This window comes from Haplochromis burtoni, unplaced genomic scaffold, assembly GCF_018398535.1.
Source record: "Haplochromis burtoni strain Fernald_Lab_line unplaced genomic scaffold, NCSU_Asbu1 Contig_290, whole genome shotgun sequence".
In the NCBI taxonomy this organism is placed as follows: domain Eukaryota; kingdom Metazoa; phylum Chordata; class Actinopteri; order Cichliformes; family Cichlidae; genus Haplochromis; species Haplochromis burtoni.
The window spans coordinates 559,364-586,209 of record NW_024582651.1 but is presented as its reverse complement, the minus strand read 5'-3'; the positions used below and the strand labels follow the sequence as shown (position 1 = coordinate 586,209).

The window sequence follows — 26,846 nt, the reverse complement described above, 5'->3', positions numbered from 1 at the left end:
TGCTGGACATGTTTGCTTTTGTTTTTTTTCTTTACACCTGATATACTTTTCAGTCATTTGCTTTATGATATATATATATATATATATATATATATATATATATATATATATATATATATATATATATAATATATATACACACACACACATTATACATATATATATATATTAGTGGTTCTTGGCTTTCTCTAGCACAGAGCAAACTAATTCAGAGACCTCTTTCTCTTAACAAGAACACAATTGAAATTTTCTACAAAAGGCAAATATATATATATATTCAACAAAAAACAGCAAACTGTTTCCACTTGTTATTTTCCAATGCATTACATTGGTCCCTGAATTAAAAAAAAAAAAAGAAAGAAAGAAAAAAAGAGGTTTATACTATTTACTACGCTGTACATTTGCCCTTGCACACCACAGAAGAAGCACATAGGAAAGTGTTACCAAGTACTTTATTACAGCTTGAGGACAGTTGAGCCTGCTGGGTCTTCATTAGTTTTAAACAACAGGACTGCTTTTTGGCAGTGCAAAACAGGTTTTCATGGAGCACCATAGTCCTGTGAATGAAAGAAGGAAGACGGATGAGCAAATGCTAAGGAGTTAGTTTTCACCTTGAACACACCATCACTCTTCTTGACTAATTCTCAGGTTCTGTCTATACATGCAGTTAAGGTACTGGTGCCTGACAGAGAGGCAACAGTGGTATATCTGGCATACAACAAAAAGATCAATCACTTTATTGCTATAGCGTACTACTGAACATTAAACAGAGCATTAAACAGAGCATAACAGAACAACCGAACACTCTTGAAAGGAATTATCATTGCATCTTTGGCCAAAGTGAAATAAAAATGGATATTTAGAGAGTTAAAAGGTAGGTCTTCTTGTCTAACAGCAAATTAATTAGATGCTGTGAAGGTAATGATTTGGTTTCCTGTTTGCACGCTGAATGAACAGTTGTAATTATTTCAAAGGCTGAATGGACATGCCTGGTGGAAGCTTCTTGAATATGTCCTGTGGGCAAGACAGCTGAAACCAGGAGCGCTGGCAGCCCCACAGTACCTGTCTTCATAGTGAGTGAAGACTGAGGTGGCACTATGAGCCCCCAGTCTGCTATTAATTCATGCAACTGTCTGGAAGATGAGCTGTGGTGTGAGTGAGAGCACAGTTCTTCCATCTTTACACCTGTAAAATGGATTGACTGAGCACACTGCTGGTAGAGGACCTTTTTTTAAATGAAAGTTACTGTGCCATATATTTCTCTCGGCATTCATTACTGGTCGTTTACTCTGTAGGTCCCAATCACCTTGGTGATGTCCGGTCTAATGTGATGGGCAGAACTAATACCGGAATAAAACCTCTATAGGCTATATGATGCAAGGACAATAATGTGAGTCCATGATGCCAAGGCTCCCTCTCCTGCTTCTCGTTATAGCCAATGTGTGTACACACACACAGGGAAAGGACAGGACAGCAGTGACAAACAAAGCAAATAAACTGGACCGTGACATAGGTGGGGCTGCCTGAAAATTGTGTAGAAATGATGGAAATAGTTTATTGTGAGATTTAATGACCAGCTGTGTGATGTGAAATAACTCAGAACCCTCTAAAAACACATTACGGAAGTAAGGAGCTAGAGGAGTTGTCGAGGCAGGTAGCTGGGTGAGAGTCATTCCGAACACTTTCATTATTCACTGTCAATGTTAACAGAAATATGCAAGTAGAGTTCAATAATCAAGCAACAGCAAAGCAGTCTGACTGTAAAAAGTAATCAAAATTCTTTCTTCATTGTTTCTGCATCACTTTCTCCCAGCTTATTTCCAAGGCAAATTTTTTTCAGCTACAACATGACCACATCAAATGTAATGCAGATCAATGACAGTTTTGTTTGAATTTGTTTTGCTACGTTTGTAATTTTGCATCTATGCAGCGCCACAGGGGAGTTTAAATAAAACACTTAAGATGTGATTGAAGTTCAAACTTTCACCTTTGATTCAAGGGGCTTTACAAAAAGTTTGCACAAGCTTAGGAATTATAGCCATTTTTGTACATTTTAATAAATTTTTCCAAGGTTCAAAAGTAAGTGAACGAACTATCATGATTTTAAATACAAAGATTGCTTTTACTGCCTGGAAGAAAGTCAGTGACTACTATCTAAGACCCACTGATCTCAATATGCCGTGTTTACCTACCTGAGATTCTTTGCCAGGTCTTTAACTACAGTCACTTATAGTTGCTGCTTGTTTGTGGGTCTCTGCATTGAGTTTTGTCTTGAATGTTTTACATGTTGTCTGCCCTTCCTGTTCTTGAGTGTAACCAGTGGTTTGCACCTTGTTGTAAACCATCTGTATTTCTATTCATCAGAACATCTCTTGATTGTAGACCTTGAAAATGATACACCTACCTCATCTGGGGAGTTCTTAACTTGGCAAGATATTGTTCATACAGTTTGCACTTCAAATTAATTTGATACATTTTGTAAAGTTGAAAACTTTCCACAAACTCAAAGGCACTATCCTGCAGTCATTGCTGCCATACAGCAGCCTTAGCCTTGGCACCGTTTCTGATTTTCACTGTGACACAGACCCACAGTAGTTTCCGCTTCTTCTCACAATGTTCTGTTCCCTTTCCACTCACACTTATACTCAGTTTAAATTGATTCATTCATGATCCATTCATCATCCATTTTCTTAACTACTTAGCTAACTTAATGTTCAGAGGGGGCTGGAGCCTCTCCCAGATGACACAGGGCAAAATGCAGTGCACCAATCTATAACAAAGATAACAAAGAAACACGCTTTCATATTCATACAAGTGGCTGATTTAAAAGCACCAATTAACCCGGAGCACTCAAAGGAAATCCATGCAGGCACAGTGGGGGACATGGAAAAAAGCAATAGAAAGACAAAAAAAGATAAACAAGAGACTTAAACCTAGACCCTTCTTGCTCCAAGGTGACAGGGCAACACCATGCCATCCCAACTGATTCACATAGTTGTAATAATTTACATAGCACACGTCATCCTAAAATAATAAGATCAAACACTGGCATTTACGGTAAGCACTGGGCCATAGGTTTAATAACTGCATTTGACATGAGCGATGGTCTGCAATTTGCTGCTCACCTTAACCCCTGTTCGCCTCACCTTGCATTCATGATCAGTGGAAAAATATTGCACCATAAATACTAGAGCTATCAGTGAAAACTAGAACAAAGTGTTACCATTTTATTAAATATATAAAAACAACTTTCAGCTACTTGTGGGCAGTGGAAAAACTTGTAAACACAACTATGGTATATCACCGCCCTTCAAGCAAGTATAGTAAAGTTGCTTATTTACACAGTCAACAGTTAAAATATTATCTTTTGTTTAGAGTGTGTTTCTAAATCCAATATTCATTCTTTTAGCTCCCGAGGAAAATATCTGACAGTTTTGTGTGCTAAATGTTCCGCTAAGTTCACTAGCAGATCTTTAATTGTTTGGTTCTGCGGTAGATATGTGCACTGTGAGTTTATCAGAGCTAGTTTGATGAAAACACATGGGCTGCTGTGGTCAAAAACAGTGCTATAAGCAGAGTACTGAACCGAAACGGTAAAGCTGTTGGGACTGGCAGCTAATCATTGGATGAAATTCACTTTCAAGATCCATAAAGCCAAGGCCAGCTTCAGACCCAGGTGATGATTTTCTGTGTGTTTATCACTCTAAGTGACTCCTTTGTTTTCTCCTTTTCACTTGATACAGTGTTATAAAAATATTGGGCCACTTATGAGCTATTGATCATGCAATGGTTGTATTAATGCAGCTATAATAGCTGAATAGTGCTACATGTTAAGGAATGATATTTATTCTTTTCTTTTTTTCTTCAAATTAATTTTGGAAAAATTGTTCTTTTAAACTTAGTATGTCTAACCTTACTGGCCCAAGTGCACCCTGTTAACGACCCAAGAAGACTGTTCATTAAAAAGGCAATTGAACTTCATCATTCTCAACTTAATAACATTAATTATAATTCTGACCTTCAAGAGATGTTTTATTATTTTTGCTACATCTGCTCAACTCATGTATTAAAACAATTATTTTGAAGAATGGTTTGTGGATCGGCCAGACTTTTTTTTCCCCCTTCCAAATGCATCGTGGTTTTATTATTGATAAAGATTCAAGGTTGAGGTCATGGTTAAGGTTATGGTGATTTTGTACTGTGCATAAACAAAATCCTGCAGGGCAATGCCAAGGCCCACAGATAAGATAAATACGATGCATACAAAAACAGTACCCTCTCATAACAATCTTTACAAGTCAGCATAGAGCTTCAGAGTTAGAAGTGCAAATGATGTTTACTGAAATGAATGATTAAAAAAAATAACAAGATTAAAAAAAAAAGAAGGAAAAGAAAGATGCCATTTGTAAACAGACTCGCATGCCCAATGATGCCATGTCATAGCTGACAACATCTTAAGAGATGCAAGTTTACTGATAAGGTGTATTTTTAACTCTGCTACAGAAAATATTAACTTTAATTGTTTTGCATTCGTGCTGAATAATGACAGCAGAGAGGAAACAGATATAACATAACTACGTACTCGCCCGTAGAAGGCTCAAAGAAAAGTAAAAGTTAAATCAAAGCTTGACAACTTGCATCTGTGCAAATTAAATTTCATCTAAAAAGCCAAAAAATAAGATACTATGGTTCCCATCAATCTGAGTTAGGGAGCAATGTTGTCTCCTTATCCCTTTACAATAGTAATAGATTTGAGTCTTAAGGCAAAACGATCAGCCTGCATCCATTTCTTTGTTTAGGAGAAAAAATAAATGACTGTCACCATTGACAAAACAGACATCCCAGCTAATCGGTTATTGCAAAAATCAACCACAGGCCTTTATTTTTGCTGTATTTCCTCAGTTTGTCATACTAGAAAAAAGGCTGCGACCCTCCAGCCCATCTTAACCCTTTCTTTATTGACGTGTCAACAAAGGCGGTATTAAAATCCCACAGCAGCAACTTGTTTCAAGTTAAGGTTGACAGAATCTTCCAATTGAAAATCAATTAATGGGACCCTCCCCTCTTCCTCTCATGACTGCTCTGTTCAGTTTGTTAGATTGTACACCATCAGACAGTGGCAGTGGCTGTCATTGCAGAATGACACTGTCCTGACCTTAACTCTTTTGAAGACAGTGCCTCCAGGTCTTCCCCGGAGGCTGTTGGGCATGCTGAGGTGTGCCATAGGTGGTGGAGCGCTGCAGTACCTCAGCTCATTTTGATTAATGGACCTCTCTCTGCCCCTGAGTGAGCAATTATCAGAGGGTAGGCAAAGTCGTTCATCACTGTAACCAAGCAGCAGGTCGCTTCCACTGTCGAAAGTCATACCTGCAGGGCGAAGGGGTCTACATCCCCCACCTCCTCCTCCCTATCAGCCAGGCAGCTAACCCATGTTTGACCAGGAGGGTCTGTCTACGGAAGGTCAGAGAGTTGAGGCTTAGGCTGTATGGAGTCAGAGCATGCCGCCTGCAAGCAAATTAGAGTGCACCCAGTAATTGTTTAGCTGCTATCTGGGTTCTCTTGCATTCATCAAATTCAAGTCTGTATTTTAATGTGAGATCAAGTTTGTAATCAGTCCTGTAGCACCAAGCCAACACACTCATTTAGAAAAACCCCAGTCTGTAGCAGTTAGTGGATGTGTATAACATATGTAAACCTCAGGGACTGAAAGAAAGTGCCACACATTTATCCAGTGTCCTAATAAATGTTGGTGCAACAATCAGTTATCCTTTGTTACAGTTTATCTGAAAGGAGTACTTATGAATGCATTTCTTCAGGGGCTCTGCTTGATTCTGTTTAATGGCAATAACGGTACATTTTTATTCATGGAAAATTTTTTCCAACAAAAGGTGAATTAAGCACAGAGAACACTGTGGTTTAAATGCACACTGGCACTACAAATATTGCTCATGAGTGTGTCTGCTCAGACAGATTAATGGGACCTTGATCCCTGACAATGATTTGCAAGAAGCTTGACCATATCATGGTCAAGAATGGTTATCTGTTCATACCTAACAGGCTAATGTCAGACACAACCGTGAAAAGTAAAAGACTCTTTGCACTCGTGCGCACACACACACACACACACTCCCACACAATACACCATAACAAGCATTGACCTTACTGTTATTGTCCATTAGTGTGACTGACAGTTAGCTCCTGAGGTTTTGTTGCCATCCAGTGAAATTACATTTTATATCTAGCAAGCAAACTGCCTGTTCATTCATGTAAAACTCATAACTAGGCCTTCTTTACTATCTATGTGTTTTATTCTGCTCACCTTTTAAGGCTCTTGACTTCTTCCGATGCAGAATCAGAATTTGCCACAACAGTTTTTCATTACTTTGATGTTTGCATTAGTGCTAAGGGGAGATGTGTTTACAGAAATGTAAGTAATAGTACTGTCTAATTGCTGGGTCCATTACAGCACTGTCATTGCTATTATGCACCTGTAATCCCTTCATCCGCTGTTAAAAATGCAATTAACAAAATTGTTGTTTCTCTCAGGGACCAACAATTTACCTGAATCTATTGGTCAATTACCGGTTTGTCTTCAGGCTGACCCCACTGGCTAATGGCTTTGGAGGAAGGCCAGAATCTGATTTCCTTTTAATAGTGTCTAATGGGCTGTCAGCCTATACATTATGAATGCAAAGTAACTGCGCACAAACCATCCCAACACACTATTATGGCTGGGTTCTATTAATTGATTCCACTCTTTAGTTTTAAGCTAATGGTTTCCTCTTCTTTTTAAGCAAGCTGGTGAATCTGTTAAATAGGTTCTATTGTTAAAATAGGATTGGGAATGCATTTGAAGTAAAGCGATTTTGTTTGACCGCCCTGTTATCAAATCACTGTGTGTCATGCATCCAAAATGAGCAATGTCTCTGTCACATTAATGAGATAGTGTCTCTCTTGCTCACTCTGTCCAAATGAAACGAGGGGGAGAAGGGGTAGTAGTAAAAGGTGGGGGTTGTCTGTGTTTGGTTTTGTCCACGTTTTGAATTTCAAGTGGCCAAAAAAAACAAAACAAAAAAAACAACAAAAAAACTGTTATGTCAGTCAGGCTTACTATTAATTAACTGATCATTTTTACACTTCTAATTTCTTATGAATATATTTTTTATACACAGATAAATATATTTTTAGTTGTTTCTATTTTGAAGGAAATCCTTTCGCTGAGTGTGCCAGCAACAGAGTGTGTTTCCCCACTCGAGTAAAAGCTATCATAAAAAAATCTGGTCCAGACATTTGCTGCTGTGCTCTGGAAATCCAGAAATCTGTGTGCTGCTACCTTGTCTGGCCTCGATCTCACGCTTTCCCCTATATCTCACTGTCTCTATCTTTTGCCATTCCCTTGCCCTCCTTTTTACCATCGCTGACTGTCTTCTCAATCTGAAGCTCACATCTTTATATCGCTCCAATTTTCACACGGTGAGATGGAAATTGAGTGGGAGGACTGGGTTGCAGGATAAGATGGAGGTCTCGGAGTGGACAAAAATAAAATCCAATTTCAGCAGGAAAAAAGAAAGAAAAAAAACCTCATCGCCCCCTCCCTCCTACCAGCTGCCCATGCCCATCTTCAGAAAGTCTCACCTGTACATCTATGGAATCTCAAAACCTGGCACACAGCAGGAAGGTAAAGAAAGAAGGTCTGTGCACTACTCTCTTGCAAGTGAGCTTGAAAACACACCATTGGCCCTTTTTTCAACTTTTAAAGCCACTACTCACTTCATATCATAATAGGAGATTTACCAGGTGACGCTGCGCTCTGAAGAATTTCTAATGCTCAAAGCTGCATGTCCAGACCCAAACCATCCAAACAATTTTGTGAGTGAAAAGAGGACGCCAGTACTTTAAAGGGCTTATTTTTTATTTATTTTTATTCTAACTGAGCTTTGTGATGGGCAGAGGGTTTGATTTGGACAGATTAGGAGCAATAATCTTTTATCAGCTGAGATCCCTTTCCAGGCAGTAAGCCTTGTGCATCTGTGGTACTAAGGATGAATGAAGGGTTTTCACAGAAGTAATAGGCATCTCTCAGTTAAGGAGGGGTCAGCTATAAGGTGAAAGCTTAGTCAGTGTGGACAAGTGAACAGAGAACCAACTGTTTGATGGATAGCAAAACAGAAAATGCCTGAAGGTTTAGATTACATGTGTCTAATTATCTTCTGCTTATTAGAGTCGAGGATCTGTCCGTATCTCAGGCTGGAATGCATCATAACAGCTTTGCTGAATCAAAATCAAATTTACTCATCCAATTCTGTTTTTCATGTTGACTTTTTTGTTTCACAGCCTTCCAATATGGGGAAAAACACAGACATCTTCAGATATATCTGGCCAGCAAAGTTAGGCGCCATCTACTTATTTTTGGAGTCTGAACAATGAGGATCCTCTAGAGCTGTAATCTAGTTGACTGACAGCAGCACACAATGCCTTTCTCCACTCCTAACCAGAAGACTTTCAGTAAAAGCAATGCAATTCATGAGAAGAGAACATAGACGGGTGGGGTGAGAGAAATGTGCTCAGCCACAAAGAGATAAGACAGAGGGAGGAAGAAGGAAGACAGCAAAGGTGAGAGAAAAAAAAATAAATCACAAGATCTTAAAATTTCTTCCTGCTGCACATCTCCGAGGTGGATCCTCAGTCATTTGTGGGCTCAACCTCACTTTCTATCACTGCTACCATGTTGTGTAGACACATTCTACTATTTGCAAACAAAAAGATATTTAAAGATCATCACAGGGCAGAAAAATAAAAGAGGAAGAACGAGAAGAAGATTCAAAAAAGCTTAGAAGAGCACAATCATTCACTAAGAGTATTTGGCAATTTAAAAAATGATCAAGATCCACACAAAAAAATAATTAGTTCTTGCCCATGTTTCAGCCCTACGCCAAACCGAAAGAATTTTAAGCTTGCCAGTGTTTTTTTTATAGTTTTCCTGACAGGCAATGACGATGAATAAGAAATTAGATTTACCAAAGAATCTTCTCAAAGGCAGACTAGTGCTATTTTGCAGCAATTAGAACATCTTTATGATCTTAACACATAACTCATTAGCTTATTCCGACTTAGATTCTCAAATGTTTCAGACTGTTAGGAGTTACTTTTACAAACATCCAGTAGGGAAAAGTGAGTTTAAAGAGCAAACTTAGCCTGCATGCTTTATCCAGAGGGGCAGAGAGGAGGATGAAACGAGAAAAGATATGAGTAAAGCCGGGTACACAGTGCAGCCCATTATATTGTGTGATGTTAGCTTTTCCTCATGAGGCCTTACTCTAGGCTTCTTTTTGCTGCTTGACATGGCTCACTCACAATTCCTAAACATTTCCATAAACTCACAGTTTTGTGGAAGATAATAAAAAGGTCTAATTCAGCAGAAGCAAACAGCACCTGGTGGCCTCAGGCGCCCTTATCTTGCACAGAGATATGAGATTGTACAGTGTGTGAAACCAAATTATATTTTTGTTTGCCTCAAAGTGCAAAACAATCTTGCCAGCATCTAAGAAGCGCTCCGAAGTAGGCAGAGAAGGGTAATATTGCAGATATGAGGCTATTTCTACAGTTTATCTCTCATGTGAAAAATGCAACACTTAGGCTGTGATGATGTTAGGGATTCTGTTTGACTCTCAAAGCCTGTATTGACTGAGCTGGGGAAAAAAAGAAAAAAAAGAAAGAAAAATCCTCTGTAAATCGAACATCCAGTCACAAAAGAAATGAATCTCTCCACATGAACTGATCTGCAACAAAAAAACAAAAAAAAACAAAAAAACAACCCGTGGTGACATGAGTCCAAATTACAGTCTCTGATAACACATGGGTGTGACCCAGGAGGAGGAAAGCTTTCAGAACAAAATATCACTTTTGTTCAGAGAGCTCGTTTGTTCAGACGTGATGGTAGCGATAATGCTAAGCTCGTTGTCAGGGCTGCTGTTCACAAAAAAATAAATAAGAAGAAGGAAACACTTCTTGTGAGAGTCCTGGCCTTTTATCTTATGTTACATCATTTGTCCTTTATGAAGATTTATAGATTCTATTCAATATCTAACTGAGAAAATAAGTAATTCCCCATAGTTCGACCTCCCACATAAACCACTTACAAATTCGCACATGAATGCATATGCAAACAATCGCTAGATGCTTTTTTAAAAAAAAATAAAATGTATACCTGTTGTCAAGGTTTCAGCGTTTCTTATTTCTGCCTCAGATCTGCAGCCTGTTGCTTGGTTTAACAGCTGGTGGGGGAGGAAGCCATCACTCTTCAATACATGCATGTCAATCAATCTGATTTAAAGAACAAAATAACATTTCTCTGACCACTCAGTTTTGTGCAGGGTGTACTGCGGGTCAAGCTAACAGAACGTTCATTCTCTCAGCCGTTTATTACTGGCAAGATGGAATTTACGGTACTTAACAAGTATAAACAGTATAAACATGGAAAAGTACTCACTTTATACTGCTCAGGAACAACTCTTGTTTGATAGACTTTTGTAAGAAATGTGTAATGTTATTAAGTTAGTAATATTAGGCATAACTGTAGAGTCCATTGGAAGCTAAAAAGCTTATGTTTGACTTCAATTATCAAATAAGGTAACATACAACCGCAGTTTTATCAGCATATCAATCAGCTTCACATTCAGTGCTTTGAGTCAGTTTTACCTTTCAGTTTATAGCAATGCTTCTCCAAAGAGATGATCTATGTTTTAACTCTGCTCATCCTTTTCGACCGAGTGTTTAGCATAAATACTGCTTCTTGGCATCTTTTCTAATCACACATGCAGTGTTCTCTGCTGCCTCTATTATTGTTGTATTCAAATTGATGCATTGTTTTATGTGTACTGAATGGCTTATTTGATTTTGCATACAACCTGCATGTTTGAGACCAGTCTCGCATCATATTAAATGCCAAATTTTCCCCTCAAGCACAACTCAATCACATCCTGGATCTCTCTCCCACCATTCTTTCGTGCCATTCCTTCCCATTTTAAAAATTGTTCCAAATTGGTAAATGGAAAACTACTTATATTGACCACTCAAAGCACTTTCACACCATGATTCACCCATTTGTACAGTCTTATTCTATGCACCTCAAGCAGTTTATTTATCTCTTACACAGTGAAAGAAGGCATTCGGGGTAACGTAGGGTTCGGACAATTTTATATGGCCTTGAAGAGCCGAGATGGCAAAAGTACAGACTTTCTGTACTTAAGTGGAAGGATAGATATCCATGTTTAAAAATACTCCAGTAAAGGTTGAAGTACTGAAGCTACTTTTTTACTCAAGTAAAAGTAAAAAAGTGCAGGCTCTGAAATGTACTCAAAGTAAGAAAGTAAAAAGTAGCTCCTTGTAATGAAAATATGTAACTAAATTTGGGACTGCACACAGTAACTGATGTTTTTATTGTATTTTATTTGGGGGAAAAAAGTAGCACTGTGAAGGACAATTCTACTAACCATTTTTGTAAAAAGGTAACTGAACTTTGCGCTATAATAATATAATATGATATAAAACAATATTAGTACATGAGAATGCAAATATTATTCCAATCTAAATTCCAATTCACCTGAAAGCTTCAATCTGTTATGTAGATAGGAAAAAAACAAAAAACTATGTTCTGTTGTAGAGGGTGACTTTGCCTGCACACTTAATCAGTAAGATGAGTCCAGCTATCTTGACTGATGTCCATCTCCTGCACTGACACTATACTGTTTATACTGTCTTTACACTAGACAGTATACAGTTGATATAAAGTTAAATGCAAATTAATCTCTGCCACACTTGATGTAACCTGCCTCTTACAGTGAGCACCAAAGGTACTGTGCAGCAGTCCAGCATAATGTTTTACTGTGAATTCACCACATTATTGTAAAGTAAGTTGTTTATCTGGGGCAAAACTATCTAGTATTTTCATGCAACATTTCAATAACAAAAAAGTTTGTATAGCTGAAATTATTTTGCAGGATGTTTCCCAATATGAAAATACATAATTTATCAAAACACACAATATACAAATATAGCATGTGATTAAAAAATTATTACATCTAAAAATTTAATTTCACTTCATCAAGTGTCACTGAGGTGCCCTTACCTTTAAATCTAACCTCTCTTCTTCTCTTGCCTGTCTTTTCTTATATTTTTCTCCATCTCAGAGTGAACTTTTCTCTTTTCTTTTGTCTCCCTGTGAAATACAGCAGCTGGACATTTAGCTAGCAACACAATGTGTGACAAACTGCACACAAACAGTTTGTGCGTTTGCTGATATTTGTTGAGGTGATAGAAATGTTGAAATTACCTGCCACTGAAAAACGTCACTCCTTTCATACTTCCTTCTGCGGAAGATGATTAGGGCCACTGGAAAAAAAAATTGGGGACATCTTTCTTTTTTATAATTTCCCAGAATTCTAACTTCAACCTGACCTTTTTCTCAGAATTCTGGAGAGAGAGAAAAAAAATTCCCCTCACTTTTTTCCTCCCCAGTGGCCCTAATCCTCTTCCGTACATTTCCTCCTCCTCTGCAGCAATAGCTAGATTCTGAAGTGCCGCAAACACAACACCTGCACTCCGTCCAGACCACTTTAACTCCTGAGTATAAAAGCTAGAGCTGAACCTAAAGTAACAAGCCTGTTTTGAAAATGTAAGGAGTTGAAAATACCAATGTTTGTTTAAAAATGCAGGAAGTAAAAGCAAAATGTTGTCCGAAAAAAAACAACTACTCAGGCAAAGACACATGAAAATTGTACTTAAGTACAGTCTTCGTTACTTCCCACCTCTGCTGACACGACAGTAATTGAACCACCAGCCTTTTGATTAGTGGATGACTCACTACACCTCCTCAACCTCAGTCACCCAGGATTAAAACCTAAAACCAGTTTTACTCATATAGTAATAGGATTCAAGTTTCAGTCAGTGATGCCTCCAGAATTTATTTTATTTATTATTTTTTATAGGAGTGGTCATATTTGGGTCACTAAAAATATTGGGGTGGCACAAAAGACAATCGCGGGGTCTCTCCAAATTTAAATTAGGTATGGTTTTTAATTTTTAGGTGCAGTTTTAATTACAAATGATTGGTGCATTTAATTTTATATTTTTGAGTCAAACATATGGAAGTGAAACTGGTTTTATGCATATATCCACAATCTCTAAATGAATAGGTGCAGGATTTGAGACTTTTCAGCAATGTACAAATCTTTCTCAGGTAAATAAAGACTAGAAATAGGAATTTTGACTTTGATATTGACTGACTATGAACAGACAGCTAACATATTGTAAACAGACCTAATCTGAACCATGTCAGTGTTTGTAGTTCACCCTGTGAGGTCTAAGCCATTCATGATGAGCTCAAATCTGGACTACTACCCAAATGTCATGTTTTGGACATAAGAAAAAGACTTTACTGGGAAAAATGTAAATACTTTGTGAAGTGTCGGTTTGATTGTTATTGTTGTTATTACCCCCACCACCACCACCACTCTCTCTCTCTCTCTCTCTCTCTCTCTCTCTCTCTCTCTCTCTCTCTCTGTGACCCTGCGGTGGAAATCACTGCATGAACTCAGGAACACTGTCAGTAAACACAGTTTGTTGAATCTCGATATGCAAGTGTGTGTTGCTACAAAGTCTCTCCATCAGAGAATCTGTTGCTTATCTCAGCAAAACAATGCCAAACAGAGAGTGCTAAAGTGGCCTCTTTGGAATTCACACTTTGCTGCATTATAAAATGAAAAATTCAACAAAGGAGGTCTCAACAGTGGAACAACTGAAACTCTATTTCAAGCAAAGATGGGAAAAACAGCCTAATAACTACAGCTATTAGTCTTCTCAGTTCCCAAACACAGAGTGTTAAAGAAGGGGTGATGCAACACAGTGCTATATGTGCCCTGTCTCAGCTTCTCGAAAATGTGTTGCTGTCACCAAACTCAAAATAAGATCTAGACCTTTTAAAAAGAAAAGGTCTCTGTTTCAGCATTTGGTATCTTTTCTTTGTACTAGTTTCAATTAGTTACTGGCATAAATACATTTTGCAAATAATTACTTTCTACATAGTGTACCAACTCTTTTTGGTGGTGATAAGGATTGGGGTATTATGTTATAGTAAATCTGATCACTAGGACCCTTGGGTAAAATTTCAAGGCAGACAAAATACCTCAAATAAAAACTGCAGCACACTTAACATTGCCGTGGACAGTCCTCTTATTAGCAAAATTAGCAAATAAAATAAATTATCCGTTCCTAACTGAAACTTACCTTGTAAAGCTTTCTTTTTCATTTTCATTTTCTTTTTCTCTAAGTCAGTTTTTTGCATTTGGTTTGTCAGACAATCGCTTGGCATGCTGTTGTGGACTTGCTACTGGTTCTACAACAGATAAAACATCCAAGTTAAATTTAAGGAAACTGAAGTAAATGCACAGGTAAGAATTATTACAGTTGAATTATCACCATTATACTTACTCTGTCTCCGTTATGCTTCTGTTTCTTTGCTGGAAAAAACCAAGACAGTTCTGTACAAATGTAAGGCAGATATAGCAGAAGGAATAGCTGCAGTCTGCAGGACAGAGGCCAGTGCACACATCCATACACATCTGGCAGCAGATGTCACAGCAATGGTCAGAGCAATATCTCCAGTCCTCGCACATACAGCAGCAGCCACAAGACGGTTTGCATTCCTCCTCACTTTGTAGGCAGGAGCTGGAAAGCTTGCAAGACTGTAACCCCATGGGAGTGCCTGCCTGCCTGTTAAAACACACAGAGACACCGAGAGATGAGATATTGGAGGAAATCACTCTCTAGAAAAATGGTCTCCTTTTCAAGTCCAGAACTGGAATTGAGGATGTATATAAAAAGGAATTCTGTGGAGACAAAGATGTTGATAATTGGCTGTCAGCCTGTCCTGAGCACTGTACAAGCTACATGCTATTTCGAGTCACGTCCAAAGTTCCTGCCGCATGCACTGTGTGTGTGTGTGTGTGTGTGTGTGTGTGTGTGTGTGTGTGTGTGTGTGTGTGTGTGTGTGTAGGAGAGAAAGAGCAAGAGAGAGAAAACAGTTTGGCCAACTTTTGGATATAATGCTTGATGTCACGCTTTATCCCCTGGGGCTTTACTCCAGTCTGTGCCATCATCTGTGACGTTCATAAGACAAGGGATGAAGTCTAACCTTCAAAACACCATGACAACCTCAAATGTCACTACAGAGAAGTTTTCTGTTTTCTGAAAAATCAAAAATGTCCATAACTAATTATAAAAAACAAGCCCTTTGTTAGGCCTACTTGTCATGGGGCCTACAAGACAGATTCTAATAAACAAAGATAATGAGCAATGCACTACGAATGAGGAAACAATTAGTGATTAGAAATATAACATTGGTCACACTAAGGAAGAAAAACATTTTTTTTGCATTGTTTTAAAATTAGAACTCTGTTTCTGGCAAATAGAAAGAAAGAAAACTCAAAGCTGATCCCTTATTTCTCAAGAGATTGCCACAGCAGAGGGATCCACATGTTTTCTTTGGCACAGATTTAGCACCAGATGCCTTTCCTGACACAACCCTCCTATTTATCCATCCTTGGGGCCAAAAAAAAATGAGTACAGTAGCTTGTGACAACCCTGAGGCAAGGACTGCATCTTCTCCTGATCTCAAACTGAGGTTCTTTCACATGTAAGGCTCTGCTGCTATACACAATGGGGTCACTTACATCTTACAATGCTGTGATTGCAGACATTCCCCAACTATCTATGAATGGTACTCATGGCCATTGATCAAAGATCACTGATCTTTGATCAATGGTTGGTGACCAATGGCCATGACCTCCCAGCCCATTGTTCATTCAGTGGGCTAGTTTCAGTTTTTGTGCAAATGTACTGTTTATAAGGTTGGGGAAACCTGCAGTCAGCTGAGACTGAAGAAGTCACTTGGATGTGTGATGAAACATTTCTCCCACTGAAAACGCTACGCCCAGATGAACAGAATCAATCTTTTGGGATTTACTTACCTGGATGACTGAGCATGCACCAAGACAATGGGGTCACTACTTTTGCATTTACTAAATAAGATGTTTTAAAAGTAAGGAATGCACAAATGTATCATTTAGATATGAAAAAGAGAGAGATAGAGACGAGAGAGAGCAGGAGAGAGACACTTATTTGCACAGTGAAGGTTGATAAAATCAGAGCTCCTATGTGTCACACTGATAACACCCGATGAGCATTACAACAATTAAGAGTCAATCACATTAATGTCAAAACACAGTGAAGCAAATCATTTGTGCAATTTTGAAAAGTGCAGTTTATGTTGCTGTTCAGTTGTGTTGCATTAAGAATTAAAGAAGCCTTTTTTTAAAAAAATATTTTGAATTACATGTCCATGTATTTCATTCATTCATCAAATGCCTCCCATCTGGTCATTTTGGATTTGCCTGAGTATTTTCCAGGGGAAAGGCAGACTTCTAATAATAATTAAGTTAAAATTCAGGTGGCTGCTGTCATTAGTTTACTCAAGGAAACTATTTAATGAAATCACGGCAGGGTTGTTTTTAGATGGGATTTTTTGTAGCTTTATTTAGAAAACTACTTGAGCTAGGTGCTTCAATTTTTTAGGGTACATATCTGTACTATCACTGTCTGAATATAGACTGTCAGGAATATAGCTCAAGGTAACATAGAATGATGGATGCTTGATGTTTCTGAAATATTAGATTTACAGTCTCTGAAAACAGATTTGGAGGCTTGTAGCTTTTTTCTAAGTAGGGGACTTATACTTTATATACAGCTTCTTATACAAAATGTACATAATATTCTTTAAAAAAGTCAAAATCAGATGAATGATTTCACAGATATTAAAACTTGAATATGAAGAAATCCCTGCCCTGAACAATAGGCCATACAGAAAAATCCAGTATGCAATGTAGGAATTACCATAACAAAGCCAGATATGCAATTCCCGACTTTCTGTAAAAAAGAAAATTGTGCGAGTTGTTCCTCAAGCTATTAGCTAATAATCGCCTTTTTAACAGAGCTTCACCTTTGAAAATGTCTTTTGCTCTTCTTAATATCAAATCATTCTGGTTTTCACGACTCCTTCTTTCACTGATAATTGGAAATACACGCTCAAATTGTACAAAAATGAAATGTCTCAGCATTAAGTTACCCACAATAACTTAAAACATAATTTTGCACCCTTTGTGTTCAGCAGTCAAAAGAAAAAGCCTTAATTACCTTGTTTGCAAAAACACACTTCTTTCACAAATGCAGTAAAAATGTTTTAAAACTCACCAAAACCTCGGGTTAATTTTAATTCAGTCCTGGACAGTTTCCTCCACCTATCACCCATTTGTGTTTGCACTTGGAGCCATTATTAAACTGAACTTAAAACATTTGGTCCAAACTAAGAATTCCAGCATTCTGTGGTACCTTAAAAGTGAAATTTAATGATTTTAACTAAAATACTAAATGTTATCAGTATTTTTACCAGAAGCTCAAATGTGTAATTTATCCATTGATATATGAAAAACTATTCAGAAAAGTCTGATTGTATACACATCAGACTTAAACATTCATCTGAGATTTTGGACTGGCATAGAAGGCTATCATCAAAACACCAAATGAGGAAAAAGGCAATGCTAAAAATTAAATTAGAGACCACTCAATCTTCACAGTATAACACAAACTTTGTTAAAAAAAAAAAAAAAATCAGTGATATCAGTTTATCCAGTTAGGAAGGGTTAAGAATTGTGAATGCATTTCAGCTGCTTTGTTTAAAATAGGTGAAAATAGGTGCAATGGAGAGGCAACAACAAGACAGCCCCCCCAAAATGACATGGTATTTGCAGTTAATTCAGCCTGCACAGGTAGTGCAGCTTGTCCAGGTTGGCAAATCCATATTTACCATTGCAACATGGTTTGCTTTCTCTCCCAGCGCAGTATTAAAATTCTAGAAGAGGGCAAGCAGAGTTGTAGAGGGGCATCAACCCAGTTGAACAAGAAGGGACAGGAGGAGCACTATCTTTATGTTTCTGATCAAATGATGAAGATCAACAGCAAAAGTGGCAGATCCCCTACTGATGTACTATTCTCTTCACAGATAAAAGCTGGTTAAAAGTGTGTTCCTGTGACAAGCGTGAAAGGGTTTGGAGATGCCATGGCTACTTACAACATCAGGGGCAGTGGGTCAGTGATGGTCTGAGCCCTGTGCCGTATGCTTAGAGAATTACACAGACTTCTGCATGGTAGCCACCGGTACCCTGACTGGTATACAGGTACAGGGATGAAACCCTCAAATTCATAGTAAGACCTTATGCTGGTTCAGTGGCACCTGGGTTTCTCTTGGTGTAGAAAAATACCCAACCTCATGTGAACAGAGTGTGTGGCAGTTTCTGCATGACAAGATCTGAGACCTTTGTGATATGTATTGGTGCATTCTCCACCAGTTGTGGAGCTTACTGATATTAGACTGAAGTCTTGGAGGGAATCCCACAGGACACCATACATTGTCTCCTCAGGACCATTCTCAGTGGCTCTCAGCAGTGCATACAGGCTAGTGGGTCCATACGCATTACTGAGAAACTTTATTTGACCGGTTAGATCAGTCTGTGATTTAAATTTTCAACTTTGATTTTTCGTATGATTTCGAATCAAGTCCTCAAAGAGTTGGCGATTTTAGTTCCCACTGACCATATCATTTTCCTCTCAAACTACACAATCAGTAAAGGATTTCAACTTTTTTCTTTTGCAGCAGTGCATTTGCTCAGCACACTACCGCAGTCTACAGAAAATTAATACTATATCAGTCAATTCATCAAAGTTAGAATAGCTTTCTCTCAGTTTGTCCTACCACATTTAATTTGAACAAATCCTCAAGGCTCTTAAAATTAATCATTTCCCTCCTAAAACATTGACTCTTTGATTAAATATTCTCAATAGGTAACATATCGCCTTTATATTTTTACTTACACATTATACCCTCTTAGGAGCTACGCTCATCACGGTTAATCAAGGACAACGAACAGACTACATCTGTTCACAGGGTGAATCTCCTGACACTTTATTATTTGCCTTCCTTCTCCTCTGTCATTCTGTCTCCTTTTCTCTCTCTCTTTTTTAGACGCACACACATTCTTGTTCCATATAACACAAATGTCAGCAGGCTGAGTCTGACAAGTGAACGACAGTGAAGTAGATTTGACCTTGAACGCTCTGAGAATGAAGTGACAGTAATAAAAGGCTGTAGTGAGCTATTGTTGGCCCTGGGGCATCCATTAATGAATGACATGAAACAGCCGTGAGATTCGGGGACAGGAAGGGGTGGTGAAATGATGGAGGACAGATGACAGCAACCCACACACGGTCCTCACCTGTGATGAGCTCAGCTAGCACCCCGCACAAGGTTCACACTTGCTGATGTGCATGCAAGCGCACAAGCAGTTGGGTGTTAAAAGCACACAGCCACCTACCAACATGTGCCGCATTCTGTCAAAAGGATGTTTACTGTAGAATAAATCACTAGCTATTTCAATATATTATTCATGTTCTAAGCAGACCCCTCTGCACCCGAGGGCAACTTATTTTTTTCTGCTCTCACTCATGCCTGGATCATACATAGATACAAACCCAACTGAAAATTTAACATATTTGCCATATCATCCTGGGTGTGGAAATAAGGGATCCAAGGATCTTATATTCAAAACTCTCCAAGCGTAACAATAGTTAGAGTTCCTAATATCTTGAGTTGTTCTTTTTTTTGTTATCAGCATATCAGGATAATTATAGATAATGAATTGATGTGGTGGAAGTGTCAGACCACTAATGGAATGCAGTACTTAACCTCTATAATCCCTCAGTGCCCTTCACTTAGTGTCAGGATAATTAAATTACTTCTAGTGATACCTTTTTAACTCACAAACACCATCTTATACACAGTGATAGTACAAAGAAAGTAAACCCTGTTTCAGTTCTAAAGTGTTACATATTAAGACATATGACCCCAATTCCAAAAATAAACTTGGGAAACTGTAAAAAAAACTCCACAATTTTGCTGTCCTCAGAAAGCATTGCATTAAAGACACATATGATTCCATCTTGAGAATCCTTGCGTGGGCTCAGGAACAATTTCAAAAATCCACAAACGCTATTAACCTGAGCTTACTGAATGAAAAACTCCATTGTTATACTTTGTCTCCATATAATCCTTAGATATACCACATGTTGATATACAAGTTATCTTATGCACACAACGTATTCTGTGACCCTGGTAGATAACTTTTACTGATAAATATTCTAGTGTTGAAATCTCTTTGTTATAGGAACCAAACAAACATGCACAGTTGTGCCATGCTGTTTGCATTGCTGCTTGACTCCTTTGCCAAGGTAAATAAAATTCATAAAGACAACATTGTTGTGTGCATCTCCATTTATTTCAGACTTCCACAACATATTCATTTATGCTGAGGTCCCACAACAGCAATTCAGTGGACTTGTGCTGTGGACTCTCACTGGGCCATTGCTACACTTGATTCTTTTCATTTTCAGCCATTCTGTTATAGATTTGCTGGTGTGCTTGGTTGGGATCATCATCATGTTGCATGACTGAATTTTAGCCAAGCTTTAACTGTTGGATGGATGGCCCAGTTAATTCAAGAAAACATTGCTATACAGAGGAATGACTCAGGGTTTTGTTCCAGAAGTCTTGTGGTTTGTTCAGATGAAACTTTGCAAACCTAAGCTATGGTGTCGCCTTCTTTTTAGAAAGACAATAGATTGTTTTTCCTCATACTTTTTTCAGTAACTCCTACAAACAAGGCATACTTTTTCAGTATTTTCCTAATTTTACTGTCATGAAGATTGTCATTCGACATGCCAACTGAGGCCTGTTGAGTCTCAGATGCAACACTTCTGTATTTTGCATTTTTATTTTATGGTCTGACCTTGGAAAATGTCCAGGAAAATTTTTTTCCTGGACATCTGCTTCTGGGAAAAAGTAGATTTTTATTACAGAGATTAGCATCCAGCACCAATTACGTCTTCTTCAAACACTTTAATTAGGGTTTAATTAGGGAGCTGCACAGGTTTCAGTACTAGGATGAATTGTATTTACATTAGACGTGCTTCGCTTAGCCAGTATCATTCAAAGACATAGAATACATTTGTGCTTCTTTGCAGATGATACCCAGCTTTGTCGATCTATGAAGCTAGATGACGCCTACACATTCCTGCAATTTATTAAACTGCAGGAATGTCTTCAAAAACCTGACATACTGGCCTCCAGCAACATTGCACAGCATCCTGAAGTCATTTTGACCTGGATCTATGCTTCAATGTGCATATTAAACAAATTTGTAGGGCTGCTTTCTTACATTTGCACAATATCTTTAAAATTAGACACCTCCTGTGTCAGAGTGATGATGAAAAACTAGCTGCTAAGTTGGACTATTGTTCATTATTATCAGGCTGTCCTAAAAACAACATGAAAAGGTCTTCAGTCAACCCAAAATGCTGCAGTGGGAGAATTGGCAGGGACAAGAATGAGAGCGCTTTTCACTGGTTCCCTGTTACAACCTAATTTTAAAGACCTCACAGTACCATGCCACCACAGTGAGCACCTATCTCTAAGACTGCTGGCTTACTTGGTTTCCTAGGGTGTTTAAAAGTAGAATCTGAGGCAGAGCCTTCAACTTTCAGGTATCTCTTCTGTGGGACTAGCTTCCAGTTTGGATTCAAGAGACAGACACCATTCTCTACTTCCAAGGTTAGGCTTAAAACCTTCCTTTTTTGATAAAACATATAGATATAACTGGATGAAGTGGCCTTGAATGCTTCCTTAGTGACTCTGCTAGGGGATTCCCATGGTACGCTGAGTGTTTCTTCTTCACCACTATAGGTTTAGACATCAGCTGGGGGTGCCCAAACCAAATGGGGGTGATGGAAGGTTGCCCTGCCCTGAGCCTGGAGGTTTCTTCCTGTTAAAAGGGAGTTTTTATTTCCCACTGTCTTTAAGTGCTTACATCAAAGGGGCTCATATGATTTTTGGGGTTTACTCTGTATTATTGTATAGTCTTTGAGTTACAAGATAAAGTGTCTTGAGGCTATTTGGAACTACATAAATAAAATTAACCACTTAAGCCCCACGTCCCGGTACCGGGGGAGATCACGTTTAATCGGTTATAACTAGTGGTGCAGCGGATCACGGTTGATCCGTAATCCGAACCGATCCCACTCCACGGTTCGGCACGCACGTGATCCGAGGTTCGAAAAAGAAGAAAAAAAAAGTATGTATATGGTGCGTACGGTGGGTCTGTCAAGCGATAGTTATGGCCAGCGCTAGCGGTCCAAGTGGAGGAGCAGAGGAGTTTGCGGTATTTAAGCAGCCCTTTGCTGCCCAATCCGACCGGGCTAAAACTATTACAAAAGCTATTGGGGGTATTTAGCTGCAGACGGGAGGCCGTATTCCGTTGTGCAAAACAAGGGGTTTAAACTATGATGAACGTGCTTGAGCCACGCTATGATATTCCGTTCGCGTCCACTTTAGTGGCAAGATCGTTCCAAGCATGTACTGTATGAGCAGGAAAAGATTTAAGTTGTGGCTGAACTGTCCCAGGCATCTTCTGTTGCCCTAACTACTACAAATGGGTGGACCTCCAGGGCAACGGAAAGCTATACGTGACCGTGACAGTATGGCTGCTCGATTATGGCAAAAATGATAATCACGATTATTTTCACTGAAATTGAGATCTCGATTATTTGACGATATTTATTTAACCCTTTAAGACCTACCATAGAACCAAGTCCGCCAGAGCTTATATATATATATATTTTTTTTTTACATGCTGTAGTGCCATTTTTGGGAGCATTTCAAGTTGCTATACATCAATACAACTGTTATAGCCCATATTTTAATAATATGTATGCATTAAGTCCATAGTAATTACATTAATTGCAAAAAAGTGCGATAAACTACAAAAAAATTGAAAATCGCTTTTGTTTTGTTTTTTTTAACGTATATTTCTACTTGGGGAAATTTAAGAGGCTTATCCCTCAAAACTTTAAATACAAAACAGTTGCAAAAAAAAGTTTCCCACCACAGGAAATTTATTTTGAGTGTCTTCATAGTTTTATTTTGGAGATACATAAATTTTTATATACTGCAGGAAAAACAAAAAACAATCCTATGATGCAAATTTGCAAAGAAAACAGCATGTGCATCAAAATAAACTATTTCCAGCAGTACAATTCGAGTTCTAAGCATTCCAGAAACTATTCAGAAAAGTATAGAGTCAATCATGACTTATAAAAACACCAGTATAGGCTTTTAAGGCCTACAAGTAAAAAACTACATTTTCTGCGAAATGACGTCACTTCCGGTTTCGGACAGGAAATGGGGGACATGCGATAGTTCCATAGTTCCAGTTGACATCTTTTTCAATGTGGGAAGTGTTACGAACAGCTGATCGGATCGGCAAAGCCTGTTTCTGGAAATTATGTTTTTGTTCCTGCAAGTGCTTTTAATGCAATTTTTGCAAAGCTTTATGTGGAAGGAAACCGTGACCCAGGACAAGCTGATGGCATAAGATGTAAGTACAACTCCTCAGGTTTCATATGCAAAACAAATTATTGCGCTAGCTTACGCGGTTCTGGTTCTACAGGGATTTAAAGGGTTAACAATAACAATGTATTGAATAATGACTTTAAAAAATAATATAAAATAGTGTGCAAATACTGATAACAGTGCAAATGTTTGCAATATAAAAAATAAATGAAAAATGTAAACATCTATGTTTAGTGAACTTTGCAGTGTTGCTCTGTGGTGCAGCTATGACACCTAGCAAAGTTTACACACTATGTCTACTTGATCCACGTCTGACTCCGCAAACCCATAATGTTTCCACACCACTGAAGTTGTTTTTTTTTTTACCTCTCTTTTCAACCAATGGCAGTCACTCTCCTCTCCAAATAACCTCTGCTTAGCTTTCCGAGCTTCCCTCGGGTCCTCTTAATTGTTGTGATGCGTATTCGAAATGCAGAGAGGTGCGCTCGATTTGCCACACGGAGCAGCGCGAGAGTAAAGCACGAGGGAGGGGCTAATAATCGGCTCAGTCATTTTTAATGATCGTTGAAAGCCCAGATCGTAATCGTGATTAAAATTCGATTAATTGAGCAGCCCTGCGTGACAGCTCATTATATCACAGCAGAGTGCGATATAATGAGCGGTATGTATTATTGTAGGGCCTACCTTACAATATAAAGCGCCTTGGGGCGACTGTTGTTGTGATTTGGCGCTTAATAAAATTGAATTGAATTGAATTGAGTGGTAGATACAAAGCCCTGTACTGCCAAGATGCTAGGGGCAGTGTTGAGCTCGATTTGCAAAATAAACGGCAAGTTTGTTGCAAACACATGGAGTTGGATACCGGCAGAAAACACCTGCAAAGATAGAACAACCACACTCATATATATTCAAATAATTTTTAAAAAAAAAGTTCATTTACCTGTCTCTACCACACACCAAATCAGGTCGTTGGTACTTCCTGGCTTGTTTAGTCACTAGGTAACAAAAGCTCAACACTGCACCTAGCGTCTCGGAGCACTTGGAGTTTGCGTGTGCATCGGAGCTTGTTCGTGCTTTGGATTTTGCAGTGTTTTGTAAGTGTTTTGTCTCTTTGGCCACCGTATTAAAGGGCCAGAGGCCAATCAAACGCTCTATGCGCACGGCAGAAAAGGGCCATTACCATGTAAATGTGTGGTTAATTCTTCAAAAATATATATTTTTAAAAAAATAATTTTTAGGCTGTTAATAAAATTTATTAATTTCTGCTCTTTAATACCTAAAAAAATCAACTGGCATGGTGTCCAATTGTGTGCCAAAATTGGACATTTTTGTACAACGTCTGGATATTCATGTATTGACAGGGCTGTAATTTTTCACTGTTTCACTTTAGAAACATAAATCTTTGCACAGATGATGTTTATATGTTGGTTACTGAATTTCTGGAATGAAATGTGAACTGAGGCATATTTTTAAAAGGGTTATATGCTAAAAATTAAAAAAAAATTAGGGAGGATAAAATCTACTTACTTTTCTGTGTTCCAGTCTCAGTAACTTTGACACAGTAATATCTGCTTCAATATTTACACCTCTGATGAAATTTCACAAGTGTTAGCTTTATTTTGATACCAAGATTGTAAGCACAGAGTTTGTAATTGCAGAGAAATAATCAATTAATTTGGGCATTGCATTTTCGAGCAGGAAGCTCAGAAACCCCTTTGGGGCTTAAGAGGTTAAATCAGATAATCTTTCTTATTGTAGAATGATGACACACCTGAATGCTCCAGACCAGCAAATGACCAATACTTCTGTATTTATAGATGTGCTCACACTTATTGATGGTCAATTAATCAAGTGTATTTGATTAGAGTGTCTAGTTGCTACCAAACGTCTTACTTTGTATAAAACAGTATGGCTGTGCCAAATGGAGTGAAGAAATTGACAATGCGGACCCAGAATGCAGACTCAGAGAACAGAGAGGAAATAATGAAACTGACCCACATTGTAGAAACAGAAAATTAATTTTGCAGGTGGAAAAAAATCCTAGCAGCAAGCGGCCAAACAGAAAAACCCCCCCCCCCCCCAAAAAAATCTATAAATCAAGTGAGAGAAACAGTTCAACACAACAGACTGAACAAAACTGAGGGCTTAAATACACAAACGATAAGGGGTAACACCTGGTGAAAACAAGACACAGGTGAACAGAGTCAAACCGAGCTCAAATAACTACAACTGAAAAAGGCCAGAGAATGTAAACAGAAAATAAATCAATACATACATTAAAAAAAAATTGGAAATATCTCTAAAAAGGTTTAAAACTCAAGACTGCAACAACCGCAACAAATTAAGAATCAAACAGAAACAATAAATATATATATATAATAAATGTTTTGAAATAAATAATGACACAATATAATGCATCATTCATGTTCTGCCAAGTTCATGTGAAATATTTATCTAAAATGAAGACCTGCTAAGATTTTTCTATTATGTCCTAATATGTAAAACTGAATTTAATATGATTTACTTACTTTTTTTATTCTAACTGTATGCATGCTCCTTATAGCAATAGCATGTTGGCACATTCAGATACATGGACATAGTATGCGCTTCTGGTTTATGTCTATATAGCACTATTTCATTACCTCAGTACTACTGTAGGACTAACAGTGCTTGGCATCTTGTTTACAATTTGCCTCCACTACCTGCTTTGGGTGTGTGGCTCAAGAAAAGCAATGAGTAAGGGTTTAAACAGTAAAAATGGTGAGAGATTTACTGAACCTGTCAGAGAAGATGTGGCAGTGCTGTTATGAATTACTGTGGTGGGGAGGGCACAGCTACTCCAGCATTTCATTGGGATTGGCAGTACACTCATATTTTACCTAAGCCCTCCCCCACTACCTACTGGTTTGTGCTCCAGCATCCAGCATCGCACATCTCTTCATCACTTCTTTAAGTAATTCAAGTCTCAATACTAGCTTACATGTTTTTTCACTTTTATTTTTGATCTTAATTAGGTGAAAACATATACAAACAAAGTTGCTAAACATGATAATTATTTTTAGTTGGTTTGCGGTTGCACCCTAGCACCCTACATGATGCTTCACAACCTCATCCAATCCCTCATGTCCAAATGATACAGGAACAATTTCACACTAGCATGTGAAGAGGAGCAAAAATTGAGTGACCAAACCAGTTACTACTGAACAGTTCACTCATCCAGTATAACTACATATTGTATATCTTTTGAACAAAATATTTTTTTTTTTTAAAAAAAGAG

General features: G+C 38.1%; 1 long non-coding RNA gene across 2 annotated transcripts; it reads right to left on the bottom strand.

Annotated features, from left to right (window-relative positions):
- Positions 1 to 433: 433 nt before the first annotated feature.
- Positions 434 to 24,549, bottom strand: LOC102298909. Of its 2 annotated transcripts, XR_316924.3 has the most exons (4): positions 24,510 to 24,549; positions 14,488 to 14,769; positions 14,284 to 14,392; positions 434 to 557 (listed from the first exon to the last, which is right to left on the bottom strand). It is a non-coding gene; the product is annotated as an uncharacterized LOC102298909 (long non-coding RNA). The 2 variants fall into 2 exon arrangements; XR_001336952.2 differs by lacking the exon at positions 24,510 to 24,549 and having other exon boundaries at positions 14,488 to 14,958.
- Positions 24,550 to 26,846: the final 2,297 nt, after the last annotated feature.